General features: G+C 43.2%; 1 long non-coding RNA gene and 1 other non-coding gene across 2 annotated transcripts in view; one reads left to right on the top strand and one right to left on the bottom strand.

Annotated features, from left to right (window-relative positions):
• The window catches only part of LOC106634536 (uncharacterized), a 30,641-nt gene extending 11,621 nt beyond the window's left edge, over positions 1 to 19,020 (bottom strand). Inside the window, exons 1-2 of the long non-coding RNA XR_001337905.3 lie at positions 18,886 to 19,020; positions 2,223 to 2,370 (exon numbers count right to left, since the gene is read on the bottom strand). This is a non-coding gene — a long non-coding RNA (uncharacterized LOC106634536). The remainder of the gene's footprint in view (positions 1 to 2,222; positions 2,371 to 18,885) is intronic.
• On the top strand, positions 12,060 to 12,163 carry LOC112439118 (U6 spliceosomal RNA). The gene has a single exon (XR_003027424.1). It is a non-coding gene; the product is annotated as a U6 spliceosomal RNA (small nuclear RNA).
• Positions 19,021 to 25,402: the final 6,382 nt, after the last annotated feature.

Here is a 25,402-nt window from a genome sequence, read left to right as displayed (position 1 = left end):
GTTTTGGTCACATGGAAAAGCTTATATGCAAAGGATTCTGGGAAGTGATTTTTAATTGGATAGCCGCATGCTGAGCCTAAACTTAGGGGTTCCAATATTAAAGGAATAAAGGGGGGAAATGAATATTGGGGGACAACTGACACTCTGTACCACAAATGATTTTCTGTTGCTCTTACAGAAATACTTTCTATCTCCTCCGTGGCTTTGCCCTGCCTGGCGCCTGCTTGCTGCTCCAGCCTCCCCTCCCAGCTCACTCCCCCCACTCTCTGCCCTCCAACCACATGGTGACCTTTCAGTTCCTTGAGTGTTCCATGCTCCCTCCCACCCCAGGGCCTTTGCATGAAACATTCCTTCTGCCTGGAATGCTCTTCTCCTGTATCACCTAGTTAACTCCTACTCATTCTTCAGATGTCAGCTCAGCTGTCATTTTCTCTGGCAGGGCTTCTCTGATTCCATTCTAATGTATGTATTTTTTTTAGCCTCTGATCTGCCATGAATCTTTCCTCTATAACATTCCGCTCAGTTATAATTGTATACCTATTTAATAACCATTTAACTAATTACCATCTCTTTCTCTAGACAGTAAGTCAATAAAGGACAGATCATCTTGGTTTTGCTCATTGTTGTATCCCTAGCACCTAGCAGAGTGCTGGGGACAAATATTTGTTTTTCTTGAATGAATGGACAAAGACTCCTTAAAATTATCTGGATGATACTGACAGGACAATTTCAGCTATGTGGACAAGGTCTCAGACTACATGGCTTGATCCAGAGATCTGTTTTTAGTCACTGTAGAGACTCTGGGCTATCTAGGGCCTCCTGTGGACAGAGCGAGTTGTTCAAGTTCCACCTCATAAGGCTTGATTCTAACATTAATTGCATTGCACTCTTGCTCCCTGACTGCAAATAGATTCTGCCAGGCTTTTAGCTTGTTGCTCTGATGAGGTTGTATTTACAAAAAAAGAAGTCAGGCAGGTTGAATCCTGCCAAATTGCATCTCTACATAGAAAGCCCCACGGCTACATCATGTGAATGCCTGGCTGCTCTGCAGTTCAGGGCTTGGAATTTCTAGAGGGGAAAGCACTTGAGAGTGCCCACTAGAGTTAATACGGAGTACACTGGGGAATTTCTGTAAGTCAAAGATTTACCTCCTGCCTCTGCATTTTTCTAGGTCCAAACACAAAGGCCTCCCGACCTTAGAGTTCTGTGTCTGGATGTTTTTGGCTACAAAACCAGAAAACTCCTTCTCAACTGGCTTAAACAGTGAGTTTTGCATCACACATCACAAGGAGGCTGGAGGTAGGGCAACCCAGGGACTTTTAATTGAGCAGTTTGCATACTCCATGGAGGACTTGAATTCTTTCCATCCCTGTTTTATATGTGTGGTTCTGCCCTTGCTTTTTTCATTTGACAATGTATCCTTGAAATCATTTCCAACAGGACGGAAAGAGCTATCTTATTGTTTTTAGATTGAATAGTGTTCCATTTTAAAGAGATATCATAATTTACTTAACCAATTCCCTTGTAATGAGCACTTACTTTTTTTCCAATCTTTTGCTGTTACAATCATGTGATGAATACTCGTACATAAGTTATTTTACATGTGACTGAGTGCATCCAAGGATAAATTCCTAGAAGTGAACTTGCTGGGTCACAAGCTATATGCCTTTGTAATTCTGGCAGATGTTGCCAATCTGCCTTCCACAGGAGTTGTACCAATATACTCCCCTCCCCAAATGTGTACAGGAGCACTTCAAGTCTTTTTGACACCTTAACTTAAACATAGGCTAGAAAAAATATGGCAGGTGTCTGGGTGATTTCTGCTTAGAGAAACAAAGGTGGGTTGTTTATTAACTCAGTCTTTTTAGCTGGCACCAACACAAGCCTCAGTGCTTTTTCAATAAATTAGTAATCTCTGTGGACTCCCCTGCCCTCACAATTGTGAGGGTACTAGGCTGTCCATGCACAGTCCACATTTCAGAACTTAGTATCTGCAATTAGATCATTCTGTCCACAAACTACTCCTCTCTAGAGGTCTTTTCTCCCCATCTCCACCTGGCAATCTCCTAGTCCTCCCTCAGGCCCAGTTGAGATGCCCCCTTCCTCCATTAAACATTATCTGACACCCCTAGGCAGAATTAGTCACTCTTCTTTGCTCCTGTGGAATTTTGTTCACACCTCAATCATGGCACGAATCACTTGTAATGTAATTATCCACTTACCTGTTCATCTCCCACATCGCATGCCTTAAGGATAGAAACTTCATCTTCATCTCTGGGCCAGCGCTTCTACACATGGTGCCTGGCACATAAACACTTCACAGTAAAGCTTGCTGAAATGAAATCAGGCAAGGGCGCAGTTTTGTGGTGCCTGGTGGCAAAATCAAACAGTATTTATTTTTTCCCTTTTCTGGTAGTATCAATGAAAAGGTAAAAAATATGGCACTTCTGAGTATTTCTTTCTATCTTTTTGTGTTCCTGGACTTCTCCTTCTCCTGGAATCTGTCCTGTTCTCAGTGCCTAGAACAATGCCTGGGAAACAACAGGCATTTCATAAATAAATGTTGGATGAATGGGTATCTTTGATCAGAGGAAGCTTCCAAAATGCAGCTGATTTTTTTTTTTTTTTTTGCCTGCTTGATGTGCCCAAAGGGTATTTCCAAGTCTTTCCAAACCCTCAAGCATGGACCCTCATTTGCCAGTTCTGTGTATTTGGGTTTTATTTCACCTCGAGTTAATGCATGTAAAAGTGCTTAGAACAATGCCAGCCACTTAGTAAGCATTCAATAAATGCTGACTATTATTTTTTATTATTATTCCCACTAGCCCAAACATGCTCCCATCAGTCCACCCCTTGTGCTGGGCTCTTCATTTCTCTCCCCACCAGTTAATGCGGCCTCAATCCCTGGAAAACATCCATGTAAGCACTCAGGTTTCAATTTACCAACTGTGTGACCTTGAGCCAGTTACTTAATCTCTTGGAGGCTCAGTTTCTTCATTTGAAAAATAGGCATTATCTTAATATCTACCTCTAGATAGACATTAGATAGACATTGTTATGAGGATTAAAGAGCCAATCCATAGACACTGCTTACCATCATGCAGGGCTCAGAGTCGGCATTTAGCCAGCATCATGATCATGATCATGATCATCATCATCATCATCACTGCAGATGCCAAACACCTTCCATCTCTTCTTTCTGGGAGGCTCATTCCCACAGCTCTTCTGGCTGATGGTAAACCTTTAACTGGTTCTGAAGTTTGGGGCATCACCAAGAAGCTTGTGTTGACCATGTGATATGGTTTGGCTCTGCATCCCCACCCAAATCTCATCTTGAATTTTAATCCCCACATGTCAGGGGAGGGGTCTGGTGAGAGGTGATTGAATCATGGGCATGGACTTCCCCATTCCTGTTCTTGACTGTGAGTGAATTCTCATGCGATCTGGTTGTTTGAAAGTGTGTGGCACTTCCCCTTCACTCTTTCTCTCTCCTGCTCTGCCATGGTAAGACATGCTTGCTTCCCCTTTAAGTTCTGCCATGATTGTAAGTTTCCTGAGGCTTTCCAGCCATGCTTCCTGTTAAGTCTGCAGAACTGTGAGTGAATTAAACCTCTTTTCTTCACAAATTACTCAGTCTCAGGCAGCTCTTTATAGCAGTGTGAAAATGGACTATACAGAAAATTATTTATAACAGCTATAAAGATATCTGAAAATGTGGAAGCAACTTTGGAACTGGGTAACAGGCAGAGGTTGGAACAGTTCGGAAAGCTCAGAAGAAGACAGGAAGACGTGGGAAAGTTTGGAACTTCATGAAGATTTGTTTAATTGTTTTGATGAGAATGCTGATAGTGATATGGACAATGAAGTCCAGACTCAAGTGGTCTCAGATGGAGATGAGGAACTTATTGAGAACTAGAGTAAAGGTCACTCTTGCTATGCTTTAGCAAAGATACTGGTGGCATTTTTTCCCCTGCCCTAGAGATCTGTGGAACTTTGAACTTGAGAGAGATGATTTAGGGTATCTGCTGGAAGAAATTTCTAAGCAGCAAAGCATTCAGGAGGTAAACTGGCTGTTTCTAAAAGTGTATGCTCATATGCATGAACAAAGAGATGATCTGAAACTGGAACTTATATTTAAAAGGGAAGTACAGCATGTAAGTTTAGAAAATTTGCAGCCTGGCCATGTGGTAGAAAAGAAAAATCCATTTTCTGGGGAGAAATTCAAGCCTGCTGCAGAAGTTTGCATAAGTAAAGAAGAGTTAAATAGCCAAGACAATGGGGAAAATGTCTCCTGGGCATTTCAGAGACCACTGAGGCAGCCCCTCCCATCACAAGCCCAGAGACCTAGAAGGAAAAAATGGTTTCATGGCCCAGGCCCAGGCCCCAGCAGCTCTGTGCAGCCTTGGGATGTGATGCCCTGGATCCCAGCCACTCCAGCTCTAGCCATGGCTAAAAGGGGCCAAGGTACAGCTCGGGCCATTGCTTCAGAGATTGCAAGCCCCAAGTCTTTGGCAGCTTCCATGTGATGTTGGGCCTGCAGGTGTGCAGATGGCAAGAGTTGAGGTTTTGGAATCTCCACCTAGATTTCAGAGGATGTATGGAAATGCCTGGATGTCCAGGCAGAAGTCAGCTGCAGGGGCAGAGCCCTCATGGGCAGTGCAGCGGGGAAGTGTGGGATTGGAGCCCTGACACAGAGTCCCCACCGGGGCACTGCCTAGTGGAACCATGAGAAGAGGGCCACCGTCCTCCAAACCCCAGAATGGTACATCCACTGACAGCTTGCACCATGTGCCCAGAAAAGCCACAGGCACTCAATGCCAGCCCATGAAAGCAGCTATGGGGGCTGTACCCTGCAGAGCCACAGAGGCAAAACTTCCCAAGGCCTTGGGAGCCCACCTCTTGCATCAGCATGCCCTGGATGTGAGACATGGAGTCAAAGGAGATTATTTTGGAGGTTTAAGATTTAATGACTTCCAGCCAGGGACAGTGGCTCACGCCTGTAATCCTAGTACTTTGGGAGGCCGAGATGGGTGGATTGCCTGAGTTCAGGAGTTCAAGAACAGCCTGGGTAACACGGTGAAACCCTGTCTCTAATAAAATACAAAAAATTAGCTGGGCATGGCAGCATGTGCCTGTAGTCCCAGCTACTCGGGAGGCTAAGGCAGGAGAATTGCTTGAACCCAGAAGGTGGAGGTTGCAGTGAGCCAAGATAGCACCACTGCACTCCACCCTGGGTGACAGAGCAAGACTCTGTCTCCAAAAAAAAAAAAAAAAAAAGATTTAATGACTTCCTTGCCAGGTTTTGAACTTGCATAGGACCTGTAGTCCCTTGGTTTTGGCCAATTTCCCCCTTTGCAATGGGAGCATTTACCTAATTCCTGTATTTCCATTGTATCTTGGAAGTTACTAACTTGTTTTTTATTTTACAGGCTCATAGGCGGAAGGGGCTTGCCTTGTCTCAGATGAGACTTTGGACTTAGACTTTTGAGTTAATGCTGGAATGAGTTAAGACTTTGGGGGACTGTTGGGAAGGCATGCTTGGCTTTGAAATGTGATGACATGAGATTTTGGAGGGGCCAGGGGTGGAATGATATGGTTTGGCTCTGTCCTCACCCAAATCTCATTTCGAATTGTAATCCCCACATGTGGGGGGAGGGGCCTGGTGGCAGGTGATTGAATCATTGGGGTGGAGTTCCCCCTTGCTATTCTTGTGAGAGTGAGTTCTCACAAGATCTGGTTGTTCAAAAGTGTGTGGCACTTCCCTCTTCACTCTCGCTCTTTCCTGCTCCACCACGGTAAGACATGCTTGATTCCCCTAACCCTTCCACCACAATTGTAAGTTACCAGCCATGCTTCCTGTTAAGCCTGTGGAAATGTGAGGAAATTAAACCTCTTTTCTTCATAAATTACTCAGTCTCAGGTAGTTCTTTATAGTTAAAATGGATTAATATATCATGTGTTGATGAAGTTCCTGTTATTCCCTCCTTACCCTCCTACGTGGATTATCTAAAGATATTTATTTCACTCCCACAAAAATGTTTTGTTCTCACCCATTCCCGAGAGCTGAAAGTAGGCTGTGGGAACTTGAGTGAGAAAATAAGAGCAGCCTACTCCCCCTGACCATATTCCTGCCTGATGGCCAGTATTTGGGTGACACTTCACCCTGCCACCAATTTTTTGAGTCCTATTTCCCACAGACTCTGTGTTAGTCCATTCTTGTGCTGCTATAAAGAAATACCTGAGACTAGGTAATTTATAAAGAAAACAGGCTTTGATTTGGCTCACGTTTCTGCAGGCTGTACAGGAAGCATGGTGCCAGCATCAGCTTCTTGTGAAGGCCTCAGGAAGCTTTCAATCATGGCACAAAGTGAAGGGGAGCCAGCACATCACATGGTAAAGACAGGGCGCAAAAGAGAGAAGGGGGAGGTCTCAGATTCTTTTAAACAACCAGTTCTCATGTGAACTAACTGGGAGAGAACATCACCAAGAAATGGTGCTAAGCCATTTGTGAAGGATCCACCCCCATGATCAAATCACCTCCCACCAAGTCTCACCTCTAACAGTGACGGTTACATTTCAACATGAGATTTGAAGAGGACAAACACCCCAAACATAACAGACTCACTTGTGACTTTGCCCTGTAAACTTTCAGGGAAAATGAGGTCACTTCTGACCCAGAGACTCTGTCATCTTACCCTCTCCTGGGGGTCTTCATCTAAAGAAGTGTAAATTCCTTACTGATCCAGTTTTGTATGTGTATGTGTGTGCATACACAAAATTTACTATATAGAAAGTAAATTCTTCTACTATATATATGCATTATATACACATTATAATGTATATATATAATGTATATATAAATATATATAATTGTGTGTGTGTGTGTATATATATATATACAGTAGAAGAATTCAGAGGTGTTAGAAATTATGAAGAGGGGCCAGGCACGGTGGCTCACGCCTGTAATCCCAGCACTTTGGGAGGCCGAGGCGGGCGGATCACGAGGTCAGGAGATCGAGACCATCCTGGCTAACGCGGTGAAACCCAGTCTCTACTAAAAATACAAATATTAGCCAGGCGTGGTGGCGGGTGCCTGTAGTCCCAGCTACTCGGGAGGTTGAGGCAGGAGAATGGCATGAACCCAGGAGGCGGAGCTTGCAGTGAGCCGAGATCGTGCCACTGCACTCCAGCCTGGGCGACAGAGCGAGACTCCATCTCAAAAAAAAAAAAAATTATGAAGAGGACTATAAGATAACTACCACAGAAGGCAGGTGGAAGTGGTCTCTGTGGAGAAGGAAGAATTGGGGAAGAGCCCACAGGGAACACACGAGACCATCGTTATATTTGTTTCTCAGCCTGAGTAGTGGGTACATAGGCGTTCACTGGACTATTAATCTTTAAAATGTACATATACATTTAACACATGGAAGTGTACATGATGGATTTCATAATTTTTTTAAAGTAAAATATTGTGAAAGGGAAGGGAAGGAAGGAAAGGAAGGCAAATGAAAGGAAAAGAAAGGAAGAAAGAAAGAAGGAGGGAGGATGGGAGGAAGAAAGAAAACTGGATTTGTTAATAGGAAAGAATATATCAATGTCAAATCCCCATTCTGGGCCAGCATTATTCAGCATCCAGAAGGATCATCTCAACAATTACTCAGTGGATCAGCTTATTTAACTGATGACTGTACAGTTAATTCATGCTCAAAAATCAAACATTCTAAGCTTCTTTCTATGAGTATCTTCCAGATCAAGATTATTCATCTCATGGTTTTAAAGGACAGAATTTCCTGGAGCATGTTGGTCCTCTTGTAGGTGCTACTGCAGCAAAGTTGAAACAATCATACATCAGACCAAAATACAAGTCAGTTCTTCAGTTTTCACCAATTAAAATTAACTCTGTCTAAATAAATCAACTCTTGCCACCTTCAGGATTCATATCTCAAGTAAGAGACATTCTTACTGACCAATAACACAAAATATCCCACCCTCAGCACTAGGATCCTCAGTTTTGAATTCTTTCAACCATTTTTGTCAAAAGCCTTGCTGTAGCCAGGTGTGGTGGCACATTCCTGTAATCTCAGCTACTCGGGAGGCTGAGGAGGGCAGATCCCTTGTCCCTAGGAGTTGAAGGCCAGCCTGGGCAACATAGCAAGACTCTGTCTCAAAAAAAAAAAAATACATGACAACAATAACATGAAAGCCAGGAGAATGCTAAAATGAATTAAAGTGTCTTAAGGTCCCTAGAGTTATTTAGAAAAGGGTGAAAGTACTAATTCAAGGGTGACCTAATTAAGCCAAGGATGCATGCTATAATATGTGGGTAATAAAATAACAATAATAGCAAACACGTGACTACTAATTTATAGAGGATGAAAATGAAATAATTAGGAAAATATTGATTGATCCAAAAGAAGGCAAGAAAGAGGTAAAAAGAAACAAAAAACAGATGTGAAAAATGGAAAAAAATGGCAAAATGGTATACCTTAAACCCTACAGTATCAGTAATTACCATAATATAAATCAATTAAAGGCAAAGATTTTCAGACTGGACAAGAAAAAAAAAACCAACTATATGCTGTTATAGAAGACACACCTTAAACATAAGGATGCATAAAGGTTGGAAATAAAGGGATTTTTGGCCAGGTGTGGTGGCTCATGCCTGTAATCCTAGCACTTTGGGAGGCTGAGGTGGGTGGATCACCTGAGGTTAAGAGTTCAAGACCAGCCTAGCCAACATGGTGAAACCCCATCTCTACTAAGTATACGAAAATTAGCCAGGTGTGGTGGCACACGCCTGTTATCCTAGCTACTTGGGAGGCTGAGGCATGAGAAACACTTGAACCCGGGAGGTGGAGGTTGCAGTGAGCTGAGATTGTGCCACTGCACTCCAGCCTGGGCAACAGAGCGAGACTCTGGAAAGAAAGAAAAGAAGGAAGGGGAGGGGAGGGGAGAGGAAGGGGAGGGGAAGGGAAGGGGAAGGGGAAGGGGAAGGGGAAGGGGAAAGGGAAGAGAGAGAGAAAGAGAAAGAAGGAAAGAAAGGAAAGAAATAAAGAAAAAAGAAAGAAAGAAAGAAAGGAAGGAAAGGGATTTTTTTAAAAAAAGAAAAAAATAATAAGTCATGAAAACACCAAAAGGAAGCTGGTGTATCTGTACTGGTATCATAAACATAAGGAAAAAAGTATTGCTAGAGATAATGAGAGACATTTCATAATAACGAAAGGGAAATTTTAATAGGAAAATATAAAATCCTAACTATATATGCAATTAAAAACAGCCTCAAAACATAAAAGTAATAACTGACAGGTCTAAAAGGAAAAAGAGAAACCCATAATAATAGTTGGAGATTTTTTAACATATAGCTCTCAATAACTGGTAGAATAAGTAGACAAGAAATCAACATTAGGATATAGGAAATTTTGAATAACATGATTAACAAAACTGATCTAGATGACATATAATTATCATACCCAATAGCTGCAGAATGCCATCTTTTCCAATATACATTGAACAATGATCAAAATACCTCCACAGGTTTTTTTTCTTTTCCTTGTAAGCATTTTCAATGAACTCACAATTTTGATATGCCATTTCTCTGTTATCATTTAGTTTTAAACATTGTCTTATTTCCACTGTGATTTCTTCTTTGGCCCATGAGAACATTTTTAGCAAGTGTGTTGCTTAACTTCCAAATATTTTGTAATCTTCTAGTTGTTTTTTGTTATTGATTTCTAGTTCAATTTGTCAGAGATTTCAATCCTGTAAAATTTGCTGAGATTTCCTTTATAGCCCAGCTTAAAACAAAACTCAAAAGGATCAAACCATTTCCAAGTAACTGCGTCCCAGAACAAAGTTCAAACATAATTAAAGGAATACAAAATAATCTAGCACCCAACAAAGTAAAATTTACAATGTTTGGCACCTGATCAAAGATTACCTGGCTTACAAAGAAGCAGAAAAATATCACCTATAAGGAGGAGAAAAATAAATCAATGGAAGCCAACCTAGAACTGACATACGTGTTAGGATTATCAGACAAGGACAGTAAAACAATTGTTACAACTATATTTTGTATGTTCAAAAGTTAAGTAGACACTTAGAAGGTGTATAAAATTAAAAACCTAAATTGATCATCCAGAGATGAAAGCTACAATGTGTGAGATGAATTATACACTGAAAGGGATTAGCAGATTAGATTTTAAAGAAAAAATGATTAGTGAACTTGAATACATAGACTATGATAAATTTAAGATGTATGCTATAAACCATACAGCAACCACTAAAATAATGAAATTAAGAGTTACAGGCCAGGTGTGGTAGCTCACTCCTATAATCCCAGCACTTTGGGAAGCCAAGGCAGGAGGATCACTGGTGGCCAAGAGTTCAAGACCAGCCTGGGCAACAGAGCTAGATCCTGTCTCTAAAGTAATTTAAAAATTAGCAAGGTATGGTGGAGCATACTTGTAATCCCAGCTACTGGGGAAACTGAGGTGGGAGGATTGCTTGAGACCAGGAGTTGGAGGCTGCAGTGAAATGTGATCACGCTGCTGCGCTCCAGTCTGGGCAAGAGAGCAAGACCCTGTCAAAAAAAAAAAAAAGAGTTATAGCAAAAAGCCAATTAAGAAAATAAAGCAGAATTTTTTAAAAATACAAAAATAGTCAACCCAAAAGCAGGTGGAAAAGGAAACAAAGAATAGATAGGACAAATAGAAAACAAATAGCAAGGTGCTGACACACCTAATCATATCTTTAAAATCACATTAAATGTAATTTCATTAATTAAATGGCACAGATTGTCAGTTTGGATTTTTTTTTTAAAAAGACCCAACTACATGCTGCCTAAAAGAAACACACTTTAAATATAAAGAAACAAATAGGTTAAAAGACATATGATGCCAATACTAAAAGAAATTCACAGTGACTATATTAATATCAGATAAAATAGATTGCAGAGAAAATAAAGAAGGACATCTTACAATGATACAAGGGTCAACTCACCAAGAGAACATAATAGTCCTAAATGTTTATGCACCTAAAACCAGTTTCAAGACTGGTTTTGAAAAACTGAGAGAACTGTATGGAGAAATAGACAAATCTACAATTATATTCAGAGGTTTCAATATCTCTCCCAATAATTGACAGAACACATAGACAGAAACTCATGAGACTATAGAAAATATGAACAACACTGTCAACCAACTTGACCTCATTGACATTTATGGGACACGCCATTCACAACAGCAGCATACACATTCTTTTCAAGTGCACACGGAACAATTACCAAGATAGGCCATTTTGGGGGCATAAAACAATTAAAATTATTGTTACAATTATTCAAGACACACAATGTATATTCTCTAAACTCAATGAAATTAAATTAGAAATCGTTAACAGAAAGCTCTCTGGAAACTTCCCAAATATTTGGAAATTAAATAACATACTCCTAAATAACTTATGGATCAAGTAAGATATAAAAAAGTTAGAAAGTATTTTGAACTGAATAAAAATAAAAATCCAGAACAGTGAAGTTTGTGGGGTGCTACTAAAAGCAGTACTTAGAAATGCATAGCACTAAGAACCTGTATTAGAAAAGAAGAAAGGAGACCAGGCATGGTGGCTCACGCCTGTAATCCCAGCACTTTGGGAGGCTGAGTTGAGTGGATCACCTGATATCAGGAGTTCGAGACCATTCTGGCCAACATGGCGGAACCCTGTCTCTACTAAAATACAAAAATTAGCCAGGCATGGTGGCGGGCACCTGTAGTCCCAGCTACTCGAGAGGCTGAGGCAGAATTGCTTGAAACCTGGGAGGTGGAGGTTGCAGTGGGTGAGATCGTGCCACTGCACTCCAGCCTGGGCGACAGAGTAAGACTCCATTTCAAAAAACAAAGGTCCAAAATCCATGATCTCAGTTTCCAACTTAAGAAACTGGAAAAAGAAGAGTAAGTAAAACTGCAAGTAAGTAGATAAAAAGGAAATAATAAATATCAAAGCAGAAATCAATACATTTTTTAAATGGGAAGTTTAAAAAATTCAAAACAGACACCATGGATTCAATCATGCTCATTTCAGCAGCACATATACTAAAACTGGAATGATACAGAGATTAGCACGGTCCCTGCACAAGGATGACATGCAAATTTGTGAAGTGTCCCATATTAAAAAAAATAAAGTAATTCTAAATTCAATAGAATAATTTATTTTTATTTATTTAGAGATGGATCTTGCTCACTCTGTTGCCCAGGCTGGAGTGCAGTGGCATAATCTTGGCTCACTGCAACCTCCGCCTCCTGGATTCAAGCAATTCTTGTGCCTCAGCCTCTCAAGTAGCTGAGATTACAGGAATGTGCCACCATGCCTGGCTAATTTTTGTATTTTAGTAGAGACAGGGTTTCACCATGTTGGCCAGTCTGGTCTTGAACTCCTGACCTCAAGTGATCCACCTGCTTCAGACTCCCAAAGTGTTGAGATTACAGGCGTGAGGCATCATGCCTGGCTAAATTCAACAGAATAATTTAAAAAGCAATAGAGAAAACCAATGAAACTAAATCTTGTTTCTTTGAGAAATATCAATGAAATTGATAAACTTCTAGCCAGAATGATCAGGAAAAAAAGAGGGAAGACACAAATTACCAATGTCAGAAATAAAACAAATGACATCACAACAGACTTTAAAGATATTTAAAAGTTTAAAAAGGAATTTTGTGAATAACTTTGTGGCAATAAATTTGACAATTTAGATAAAATGAACACATTCTTTGTGTGTTTCTAGTAGAATGTCGTATAGATTCCTAAAATGCAACGTGGCCACAGCCTTTATCTTTCCTTACCCACAATTCCAATCCTGCTTAACCTTCTATTTCAGCCTGTTGCCCCAAACCTGAAATCTAGGCATTGCCACACATTCTTTGGGTTCATTTACCAAAAATCTCAAGAAACAGAGAATCAAAGTAACTGGATAGCTATCAAAGGGATTGAATGTGTAGCTAAAAATCTTCTCACTAAGGACACTTCAGGTCCAGTTGGCTTCCCTAGTGAATTCTACTAAACATTTAACAAAGAAATAATACCAATTCTACACAAACTCTTCCAGACAATTGGAATGGAGTCAGGGCAGGTTCCAAGTGTTCCCATGCGGCATTAGGCCAAGTACCTCTGCGGAGCTTGGCCTAAAACTGCACTCTTGGTTGACTTTTACCTCCATGTTTTGTCCTGCTTCTCCCCTGGGAGTACTCCCTTGACAAATCACTTGCATACTAATCTTCATCTCAGGGTCTATTTCTGGGGAAACTGATCTAAGACAGACAATGCCTGGATTTTGGGTTTAGGGCAACAGGTTGAGATAGAAGGTTAAGCAGGATTGGGATTGGGGGTAAGGAAAGATAAAGGCTGTGACCACGTTGCATTTTAGGAATCTATATGACATTCTACTAGAGGCATCCAGTAGGTAGTTGGATATGCAGCTTAGGAAAGCCATCTAGGTAGGAAACAAATTTGAGAGTCATTAGTCTAAAAATGGTCATTAAAGCTCTGGTAGTGGAAGCAAAGAGTGTGAAGGGTAAAAGGAGAGGAGGGCCTGTGCCCAATCCCAATCCTACTTAACCTCTGTCTCAACCTGCTGGATAAATAAATGAAAGGGAACCAGCAGACAGACTGAGGAGCAGCTGAAGAAGTAGGAGGAAAAGCAGGACGTGGGTATTCTCAAGGCCAAATAAAGAGCATTTTGGCCAGGCACAGTGGCTCACACCTGTAATCCCAGCACTTTGGGAGGCCAAGGTGGGCAGATCACCTGAGGTCAGGAGTTCAAGACCATCCTGGCCAACATGGTGAAACCCCATCTCTACTAAAAATATGAAAAATTAGCCAGGCGTGGTGTTGGGTGCCTGTAATCACAGCTACTCGGGAGGCTAGGGCAGGAGAATCACTTGAACACAGGAGGCAGAGGTTGCAGTGAGCCAAGATCATGTCACTGCACTCCAGCCTGGGCAGCAGAGCAAGACTCTGTCTCAAAAAAAAAAAAAAAAAAAAAAAAGCATTTCATGGAGGAAATGGTCCACAGAGTCAACTCAGCATTTATTCATTTATTCATTCAGCAATTCTGAGCACCTGCTCTGCTACCAAGCCATCACTGTGCTGGGAGATAGGGACAGAATGGGAAGACAGACACCTGACTCGGACCCTACTCTCTTGGAATTTACAGTCCAGAGGAGAGGACAACTAAACAAATCTCACTCAAAAAAATTTATAATTGCAAAGAGAGTTTGCATATATTAAAGAAATGAAATCTTCCCCGAGGAAGTGGCATTTGAGCTAGAGCAAGACAGAAGGGGACTAGATACAACAGCAAAACAAGCAATAAAGTTATAAAATAGATAAATTGGACTTCATCAAAATTAAAAACTTTTATGCTTCAAAGGACACCATCAAGAAAGTGAAAACAGGGCTGGGCTCATTGGTTCAAGCCTATAATCCCAATAATTTGGGAGGCTGAGGTGGGAAGATTGCTTGAAGCCAGGAGTTCAAGACCAGGCTGGGCAACATAGTGAGACTCCATCTCTTAAAAAAAAAAAAAATTAGCCAGGCCTGGTGGCACACCCCTGTAGTCCTAGCTACTCAGGAGGCTGAGGCAGGAGGATTCCTGAGCCCAGGAGTTTGCAACCTCAGTGAGCTCAGTGAGCCATGATAGTACCACTGCACTCCACCCTGGGTGACAGAGGAAGACCCTGTCTCTAAAACAAAAAAAGAAAGTGAAAAGATACCTGAGCATAGGAGAAAATGTTTGCAAAACATATATCTAATAAGGGACTTCTATCTAGACTACATCAAGAACTCCTAAAATTCAATAGTAAAAAGACAACCCAATTTTTTTAAATAAGCAAAGGATTTGAATAGACATTTATCAGAAGATACACAAATGGTTAATAAGCACATGAAAGCATGCTTAACATCATTTGCATAGGGAAGTGCCAATCAAAATCAAATGAGATACCACTTCACACCCAGTGGGATGGTTATAACTACAAAAATGGAAAATAACAAGTGTCAGAGAGTGTATCAGTTTGCTAAAGCTGCCATAACAAAGTACCACAAACTGAGTGACTTAAACAACAGAAATTTGTTGTCTCATGTTCTGGAGGCAAGAAGTCCAAGACCAAGTTATCAGAGGGCCACGCTCCCTCTGAAGGCCCCAAAGAAGGATTTGTTCCAGGTTTCTCTCCTAGCTTCTGGTAGGTCCTTGGCTATGGCAGTATAATTCCAGTCTTCACGTGCCATTCTCCCTGTGTGCGTGTCTGTGTCCACATTTCCCATTTTTATAAAAGACACCAGTAATATTGGATAAGGGGCCCAACCTACTCCAATAAGACCTCAACTCAGCCTCACTAATTGCATCTATAATGACTCTATTAATATAATGACTCCAAATGACTCCAAATAATTTCACATTATGAGGTACTGGGGATTAAGACTTCGACACATGAATTTTGGGGAGCCACAATTCAACCTATAATAGCAAGGATGTAGAGAAACTGGAATTCTCATATACTATTGGTAGGAAGGTAAAATGGTACGGCCACTTTGTAAAAATCTGGCGGTTTCTCAAAAAGTTGAACATAAAGCTACCATAGGATCCAGCAATTCCACTCCTATGTTTATACCCGAGAAAATGAAGACGTATGTTCATACAAAAAATTGTACATGAATGTTCATAGCAGCATTATTCATAATAGCCAAAGAGTGGAAATAACCCAAATGTCCTTCCACGAATGAACAGATAAACAAAATGTGATCTATCACAATGGAATATTACCTGGCAATAAAATTGAAGTACTGATACATGCTACGGCATGGCAGCGTGGACGAAGCTTGAAAACATTATGCCAAGTGAAAGAAGCCAGTCACGAAAGACCACATGATTCTATTTATATGAAATGTACAAAACTGGCAAATCCATAGAGATAGAAAGTAGACTGGCTGTCTAGGCTGAGGAGTTGGGGGCAGTGACTACTAATGGGTTTAAGGTTTCTTTCTGGGGTGATAAAACAATTTCAAAATTGATTGTGGTGATGGTAGAATCAATATTCACAACTCTGAATATTCTTTTTTTTTTTTGAGACCAAGTCTCACTCTGTCATCCAGGCTAGAGTACAGTGGCGCGATCTCGGCTCACTGCAACCTTCGCCTCCAGGGTTCAAGCAATTCTCCTGCCTTAACCTCCCAAGTAGCTGGGTTACAGGCACCCGCCACCATACCTGGCTAATTTTTTTGTATTTTTAGTAGAGACGGGGTTTCACCATGTTGGCTAGGCTGGTTTCGAACTCCTGACCTCAAGTGATCTACCCACCTCGGCCTCCCAAAGTGCCAGGATTACAGGTGTGAGCCACCACGCCTGGCCTACAACTCTGAATATCCTAAATTGAACTGCACATTTTAAATGGGTGAATTTTATGAGTTTTAATGTGTGTGCATTATATCTCAATAAAGCTGTTATTCTAAAATAAATAAATAAATCCTAAACTCCCTATGAAAAAACAAACACAAAAACACAAAAACAAAACAAAACAAAAAGGTCAAGAACATTCCAACCAAAAAGCAACCACGAGAAAGTGAGCTCTAGAATGGCAGGAATGTTTGCCTGCTTTGTTCACTGTCATATCCCCAGCACCAAAACAATGTCTGGAAATAGCAGGTATAAATAAAAGGACCATGTGCAAAAGCCTTGTGTCAGGGAGGTGGATGGCCCATGGGAGAAATGAAAGATCAATATGAGTGACTGGGACTACACTGGAGATGACTGGGTTCAACTGAGTCTTTATCCTAAAAGCAATGAGCAGCAATGATGAATTTTTAAGTGGAGGTGGATCAGATTTACATTTGAAAAGACCACTGGTAGGCCAGGTGCAGTGGCTTACTTGTAATACCAGTACTTTGGGAGGCTGAGGTGGGAGGATCACTTGAGCTCAGGAGTTCAAGACCAGCCAGGGCAACATAGCGAAACCCCTGTCTCTACAAAAAATACAAAAAATTAGCCGGACATGGTGGCACGAGCCTGCGGTTCCAGCTACTAGGAAGGCTGAGGCGGAAGGATCGCTTGAGCCTGGGAGGCAGAGGTTGCAGTGAACTGAGATTGTGCCACTGCACTCCAGCCTGGGTGCAGAACACCCGCAGCAGGGGAGAGCTGATTAAAGATAAAGACTGAAATGTTCGATTTAACAAAAAGAAGTTGTTAGTGACCTTGGAAAAATCAGTCCAAGTGGAGAGATGGGGTGACTAATTTGGGGAATTGGAAAGGAAGTAGAGCTGGCAAAATTATACTACACTTGGTAAGGCCTCTCCCTATTCCCTATAAGTCTCCAGGGAAACAGACCAAAAATACACTTGGCTTGAGAAATAACAAAGACATGTTCCCATGCATATTCACGCACAGCCGGTTCACCAGCGGATTCTGTTTCTGTTCAAGGATTCCATACTTCCCACCCTGATACAGAGAGAGGTCTCATGGCTGAAGTTCATCAGCGGTTGTCTCCTACCAGATGCTAGCCTTCTTTCATTGCTGGGGGAGAGGTGGGTGGGAGAACACAGAGCGGGCTGCCATCATCTGAGATTTGGGAGGCACTTTAGAAACACAATTCGTTCCCTTTTAGCTTCATTGCGCTAGGTACAATCCAGAACCCAAAGGCAGGCCAAGTAGACACACTTCAACTCCACTCCCTGAAGATGGCGAAATGTTTTAGATTAGGACATTTCTCTGGTGTGACCAGACGTCTGAACTGAACCAAAAGAGCTGGGTTCTAGTTCTAGTTCTGCTGGTCTCAGTAGCAAAGCCTTGGGCAAGAGACTTGACCTCTCTGGGCTTCCATCTCCTCATCTCAAAAATTAGGAGAATAAACACATGCCCTGCCCTGAGCAGAGTGGTTAGGAGGGAATAACAACCATGCAAGGGCAGATGTAGATTTGGGGGCCTGAGCTTATATAATCTCATGGTATTCGTTAAGAAAAAGAATAGAAAATTTAAAATACAAAAGTAGGTACAAATATAAATATTTAAAATGAGAAAAGAAATTACATCACTCTACAAAATTGAAAAAGCTCATACCAAAAACATCACACATAAAAAATTGAAAAAACACTATTTGTTAAATTAACTGCCTGGCATATCGCTAAGCACTTTCTCACTACATTTTTTGGCTGTGTATTCTTTCATGGCCTCTTTAACAACATTTTTGTCATTCTATGGAGAGAAAAGGAAGATAATTGAGTCATTCCTCTCTCTAATGGTGGATCAAAATTTGTTATCGCTGCTAGCTTAGAAAAGATCCAGTTGTCCAACTCCTTATTTTAGGATGACTGTCAAACTTGGGAAACTACCAAGCCTTTTGTTATGAGCCATAAGCGATCAAGAAACTTCACATTACCTTGTACTGTGACAAATATATCTCCCCATTTTTTTGATGCTGGACATCTATGACCAAAAGACTTCTGACACACTCAGGTCACTGTGCTTGTAATTCAGCACAGTGGGGACTAGGGGTATTCCTGGAAGGCTAGCAAAAACGTAAGTATACACACGAGCCATATAAACTCAAACTCAGTGTATTCCCTACTCCAAAATGCCTAAAAATGCTCACAGCCACTCCAATGCCTCCAGATAGGCAAAGTCACAGTGGAAAAAGACAGTGGTCTCTTTAAACCTGTTAAGAGTTAAAATCTTTAAATCTGTTAAGAACAGATTTGGTTTAAAATATCTTAGTTTTGCTACTTATATATATTTTTTAAACTGTGATCGTGTGAACACGTCGCTAAGACCTCTTGCATGTCCATAGAAGAGGCCTGGGTAAGTTTGAGGGCCCAGAAGAGGAAGCTCTCCTAAGCGTCGGGGTTATTTACCGTAAAGGTCCTTTAAAAGGCGGAGCCAAAGGGAGGTTGCCGAGAGGCTGGGGCTGAGCTGAATTTCTCGGGTGAAGGAGCACGGTGGAGGCAGGGGAGCGTCGCCAGTCCGGCTCACGGCGCGTGGCCGGCCCAGGGTAGCTTCCCAAAGATGAAACTGTGGCCTCTCTCAGCCGAACCCCACTCAGAGGTCCCCGCTGACCCATCCCCGCCCTCCTGCGACCCCTGCTTGGTTCCCAGAAAGGACAGCGACCTCCAACCAGCCCTCGCCCTCCGCAGGTCTCCGTCTCAGGTTTCAAAAGGAGCGCGCCCCCTTAGGCCCGCCCCTCACTTCCGGCCTGTAAACGCGTGGGTCCCACCGATCTCGCGATAGCGCGTCTTCTCGCCGCTGGCGCTCACCCTGGGCAGCCTCGCCTACGTGTTGGTTGAGGTTGGCTGAGGTCGGCTGCTCTGTTGGCGCTTGGGATCGGGGCTTTCCCCCGGGCCCATTATGTGGCAGCATCGACTGGACTCTTAAGGCCACCGGCTCCTTTAAGTCCACCCGTCCCTGAAGGTTCCTATCGAGAGGCTAGGCGTAGGGAACCGCCTTCAACCCTGTGCCCACGGTCGTGTTGTGCTGCGCACGAGTGATAAGGACTCAGACATCCTAATGACTGTTCCAGGCTCTCACTGGGTGCCGGACACCGGGCTCCACACACACGTCTTCTCAATGAATACCCACAATAACCCTGAGAGAAAGGCGTGGTTTTTTACCCTCGTTATACAATTGGGGAAACTGAGGCTCAAAAGAGTGAAGGAACCTGCTGAGGGTCACAGAAAAGGATGCGGCCGAAACTCGAAGTCAGTCTGGCTGCAGCTCTAAGGCCTCTTTACTGTCGTAGAGCAGTTTGTCAAGAGGTCCTTCGGTTCCTAGATTTCTAGAGGACGCTGGAGTTCATTGTGAAGTGCCGGGGCTTTGGGTCCACACAGATACAGGTGCATAGGAAAATCCAGGAACCTTCTTTGTTCTGTGACTTTAAATGACTTGCTTAACCTTTCTGGGTCTCATTTTTCTTCAACTGATAGATGGGGTTAATAATAATACTTCATAGAATTATCGTGAGTGTTCAGTGCCTACTCCATAGTAAGCTCTCAATAAATGGAAACTGCTACTATTAATAATCTTTTATCCTCTCACGTGTTGTACAGTGTTCAAAGTGCAGGAGGTGCTTAATAAACCAGAGTGAATGGTGAATGAATGGAGGAAGAGAAATGTAAAGTCTGGCCAGACACCATGTGGTCCTTGCCTCCAGCCCCCTAATCTTATTTATTTATTTTTGAGACAAAGTTTTCACTCTTATTGCCCAGGCTGGAGTGCAGTGGCGTGATCTCGGCTTACTGCAACCTCTGCCTGCCGGGTTCAGGCGATTCTCCTGCCCCAGCCTCCTGGGTAGATGGGATTACAGGCACATACCACCATACCCAGCTACATTTTTTGTATTTTTTTTACTAGAAATGGGGTTTCACCATGTTGGCCAGGCTGGTCTCGAACTCCTGACCTCAGGTGATCCGCCCACCTCGGCCTCCCAAAAAGTGTTGGGATTACAGGCATTAGCCACCGCACCTAGCCAGCCCCCTAATCTCTTACCCACTTCACTATGTGGTGCCACTTCAAAGGGCTTGAACTGGGAAATGATTGTTTCTCTTCTTCCCAAAACGGCTGTGTGTGTGTGCATGTGCACGTGTTTTAACTTGGGTTTGTTTGGTTTTTTTTTTAGGCAGAGTCTTGCTCTGTCACCCAGGCTGGAGTGCAGTGGCACAATCTCGGCTCACTGCAAGCTCCGCCTTCCGGGTTCACACCATTCTCCTGTCTCAGCCTCCCGAGTAGCTGGAACTACAGGCGCCCGCCACCACGCCCGGCTAATTTTTTGTATTTTTAGTGGAGATGGGGTTGCACCGTGTTAGCCAGGATGGTCTCGATCTCCTGACCTCGTGATCCACCCGCCTTGGCCTCCCAAAGTGCTGGGATTACAGCCACCACACCCAGACTTAACTTGTTATTGAAGTAAAGTACAGAAAAATACACAAATCCTACGTGCACTTAACTTTTAACACAATGAACAAAGTAGTGTAATCAGGTCCCTGAGGAAGAAACAAATCATTACCAGCTCCCCAAACCCTTCTCCTGTTTCCCTCTATTCACTGCATCTCCTACAGGGATAACCACTATCATGCCTTTTTATTTCATTTTATTTATTTTATTTTATTTATTTTATTTTTTGGAGATGGGGTCTCACTTTGTCACCCAAGCTTAAGTGCAGTGGCATGATCATAGCTCACTGTAGCTTCGACCTCCTGGGTTGGGATTACAGGCCACTATACTGCCTTCCAACTGCATAAGTTAACTTTGCCTGTTTTTGCAGCTGCCACTGGGATCATACAGTGTGCTCTCATCTGGAACTTCCCACATCTCCACGTGCCCTCACCTTCAGTGAGAGTCTGAGAAGAAGCCGGGTGGGGTTGCTGCCCACATGGTCGGGGCTGCTGCCAATTCCACTCATCTCACCGTCACTTGCTGCCTCTCTGCCTGCCCCCTGGTCCATGGTTCTCTGACATCTCTCTCTCCTTGAGGTGGGGAAGCATGTTCTGTTTCTCATTCTTAGCTCTTTCATAAGGAGTTCCCACAGCAGAGATGTCTGTGCCCTAGTGAGCCCGTTCTTGCCCTATACCCCAAATGTTTCCCTTTCCACCAGGAAGGCCCTGAGGCCTGAGGGAGTGGGGGTAGAGGTGCACCGAGCCCCAGTGGTCATGCCCAGCCTCACAACATTCCAAATAGCACTCCTCCCTCTGCCCTGTTCGGCGGACCCCTTCCCTGTCCAGTGAAACCTTTTTCTCACTCAGGGTGATGAGCTCTCCGGCCTCTGTTGTTCCTCCCCTGCAGTCTGCCATCCACTACAGACCCCCAGCCCACCAGACACTGGGGAACCCCAACTGTGGCCATGGTTTACTTCCTCTTCCAAGGATTTCTGATGCCATGCCGGTTAAGGGACATGGCTTAAGGGTCTAGGTATGTTACATATGAGGAGAGTAAGGCTCAGAGAAATTTAAGGAATTTTCCAAAACCATATAATTTATAAGTGATGAGAATTAGACCTCAGAAGTGCCATCTGATGCAAGGCTAGAAGGCTAAGTGTCTGCTAAAGGCCACCATTCAGTAAGACTAAAATGGGTGAGACGTCTAGGTACTTTACATATATTACATCTAGTCCTCAAAACAACTTCAGCAGATGAGTGTTTTTATTTCAATATAGCAGATACAGAAACTGAGGTCCAGAGAACTTAATGACTTTGCCTTAGGTCACAGGGATAGTGAGAGACTAAACTAGGATTCAATCCCTCCCGCCGCACAGGCTGACCCCAAAGCCTGGCTCTTTCCTCTGCACTGTGCCATGCTCACTGGAAGGATTTTGACAAGAGCAGATATGAGTGGACATGGAGCTAAGGCAGGACAGTTGGGGTACATTCCAGAGAGAGGGAAACATGGACCACAGAGGGGCTGTTTCCATTTTCTATTACTGAGTAACAAACCGCTCCAAAATTCAGTGGCTTAAAAATAACCATTTACATCCCACAGTCCTGTGGGTTGACTACAGTCAGCTGGGCAGTTCTCACGTGGGGTCTCTCAAGCAGTTCAGTTAGATGGTGGCTAAGGCTGGAGTCATCTGAAGGCTCAACTTGGCTGGATATCCAAGATGACTTTTTAAAAATTTATTTATTTATTTATTTATTTTTGAAGACACAGCCTCACTTCGTCACCCAGGCTGGACTGTAGTGGCACAATCTCACTCACTGCAACCTCCACCTCCCAGGTTCAAGTGATTCTCATGCCTCAGCCTCCCGAGAAGCTGGGACTACAGGCATGTGCCACTATGTCTGGCTAATTTTTTTGTATTTTTAGTAGAGATGGGGTTTCGCCATGTTGGCCAGGATGGTCTTGAACTCCTGGCCTCAAGTTATCCGCCTGCCTCGGCCTCCCAAAGTGCTGAGATTACAGGTGTGAACCACTGAGCCCAGCCCTAAGATGACTTTTTAAAGTCACATGTCTGGCACCTCATCTGAATTGGCTGGAACTGAAGGGGCCTGCCCAGGCATTACTCTCTCTATACAGCCTTCCCATGTGGCTTGTTTCGGGTTCCTCATAGCATGGTAGTCTCAGGGTAGACAGACCTCATACACGGTGACTGGCTTGCCCCAGAGTGAACATTCCGAGCGACTGAGGCAAAAACTGCAAAGCTTCCTATTCCCTCTCTTCAGCAGTCATGCAGCTTCGCCTCCACAGCACACTCAGTGAAAAGGAAGCATGGACTGGCCCTTTCAAGGGGAAGGGACAATACACAGGTGTGAAGCATGATTCAAGGCGGACCATCTTTGGGGCCCAGCTATTACAGGAGCTGAGGCAGGAAGGGACTGCTCAGGGAACTGCACACAGTCATGCTTCAGTGGAACATGGTGTGCAAGTGAGAAAAAACTGGAGATGATCGTTTGTGGCAGATGGTGGAGGGCTTCAATGCTCAGGAACCTGCATATGGATACACACTGGAGTCTTTAGCTGCCCAGCATCTGAGCCCCCTTCATATGTTCGTGGAGCCTCCCTAATGTGAGTCTTAGTGAGAAGTCAGATACTTGCTCACCTGGCCCCTAGCAGGAAGATCACAGCCAAATCAATGCTCCCAGTCAGGACTCTAAATCTTCAACAGTGACCCAAGGAGGAAGAGGACTGTTTATAATTCATCCCAGAGGTGGCAGCAGCAAGTGCTCAGGGTGGTGGTAGCCATGTGGGAAGCAGCCCCCAAGCCCCTTAATCAGGCTGCACTTGGGACAGGATTTAGCTAAAGTTCTAGCTGCCTAGCTTCTCTTGGCTCCTGCTTGCTTCCTGAGCCTGATTCTTGAGGCTTCCTGTCAATTCTTTGAGTTCCCTGATGTCATCCCAGTAAATTCCTCTTCTACTAAGTGAACCAGAGTCTGTTTCTGTTGTTTGCAATTAAGAACCCAAATTGGTACAAAGATCCATTGAGAGCTTTAGTCAGAGGAAATGACATGATCAGAGCACTTCGTGGGAGAGAAAAACAGAACAATAGGATAGGGATGGATTGAAGAGGAAGAAAGAGGAATGACAGAGGCTACTTGGAAGGCCGTTGTGATGTTTGAGGAGTGTGGTGAACTAGGATATTGACCGTGTGAATGAAGTGGAAGAATAAGCAGATCTTGGCCACTCATTGAATATAGAAAAGAGAAGAGAAGGTGAGAGTCCAAGTTTACACCAGTTTTGAGGTTCAGTGACTAAGAAAATGATGATGTGACAAAGAGAAACAAGCAAGTTAAGGAGAACTTGTTTGGAGGGGAAAGTCATTCATTCACTTATTCAACAAATATTAAATGCCTGGTCTATGCCAAGCACTGTGCTAGGCATTGAGAAAAGAACAGTAAACAAAACAAAGTCTCAGCCCTTAGCAAATACATACATAAGATAATGAATCTGCATTAATAAAGCTTGAGCCGGGCATGGTGGCTCACGCCTGTAATCCCAGCACTTTGGGAGGCTGAGGTAGGTGGGTCACTTGGGGTCAGAAGTTCAAGACCAGCCTGGACAACATAGTGAAACCCCATCTCTACTAAAAATACAAAAAATGAGCTGGGCGTGGTGGCAGGCACCTGTAATCCCAGCCACTCAGGAGGCTGATGCAGGAGAATTGCTTGAACCTGGGAGGCAGAGGAGTCGGAGGTTGCTGTGAGCTGAGATGGCGCCATTGCACTCCAGCCTGGGCGACAGAGCAGGATTCTGTCTCAAAAATAAAATAAAATAAAATAAAATAAAATAAAATAAAGCTTGAGTGGGTGGTATCACAGACATACAGCAAAACATGCCTAGCTGGCAGCTGGAACTTCAAGAAAGATCACAGGAGACCAGGTGTGGTGGCTCACGCCTGTAATCCCAGCACTTTGGGAGGCCAAGATGGGTGGATCACCTGAGGTCAGGAATTCAAGACCAGCCTGGCCAACATGGCGAAACCCTGTCTCTACTAAAATACAAAAATTAGCCCGGCATGGTGGTGCACGCCTGTAATACCAGCTACTCAGGAGGCTAAGGCAGGAGAATTGCTTGAACCCAGGAGGCAGAGGTTGCAGTAAGCTGAAATCACACCACTGCATTCCAGCTTGGGTGACAGAGCGAGACTTGTCTCAAAAGAAAAAAAAAGAAAGATCATAGGAAGGAAGTTTGGGCCTGAAGACAGAAGTTAGTAGTGATTTCTGTAGACATTTATTTATTTATTCATTCATTCACTTATGTTTATTGAGTTCCTACTATGTACTTAATACCATTCTTGGCATTAGAAATACAGCAAAAAACAACAGAGTCTCAGTTCTCATAGTTTCCATTATAGAGTGTGGAGGCAGAGCATAAAGAAATACACAAATATGGTCAAATATGTGATCTATACTATAAAGAAAAATAAAGCAAGGTAAAGGTAAGAGGAAG

Source organism: Pan paniscus, chromosome 13 (genome assembly GCF_029289425.2).
Source record: "Pan paniscus chromosome 13, NHGRI_mPanPan1-v2.0_pri, whole genome shotgun sequence".
Taxonomy (NCBI): Eukaryota; Metazoa; Chordata; class Mammalia; order Primates; family Hominidae; genus Pan; species Pan paniscus.
Note: the sequence above shows the minus strand (reverse complement) of the source record. Positions and strands in the feature narration are given on the sequence as shown.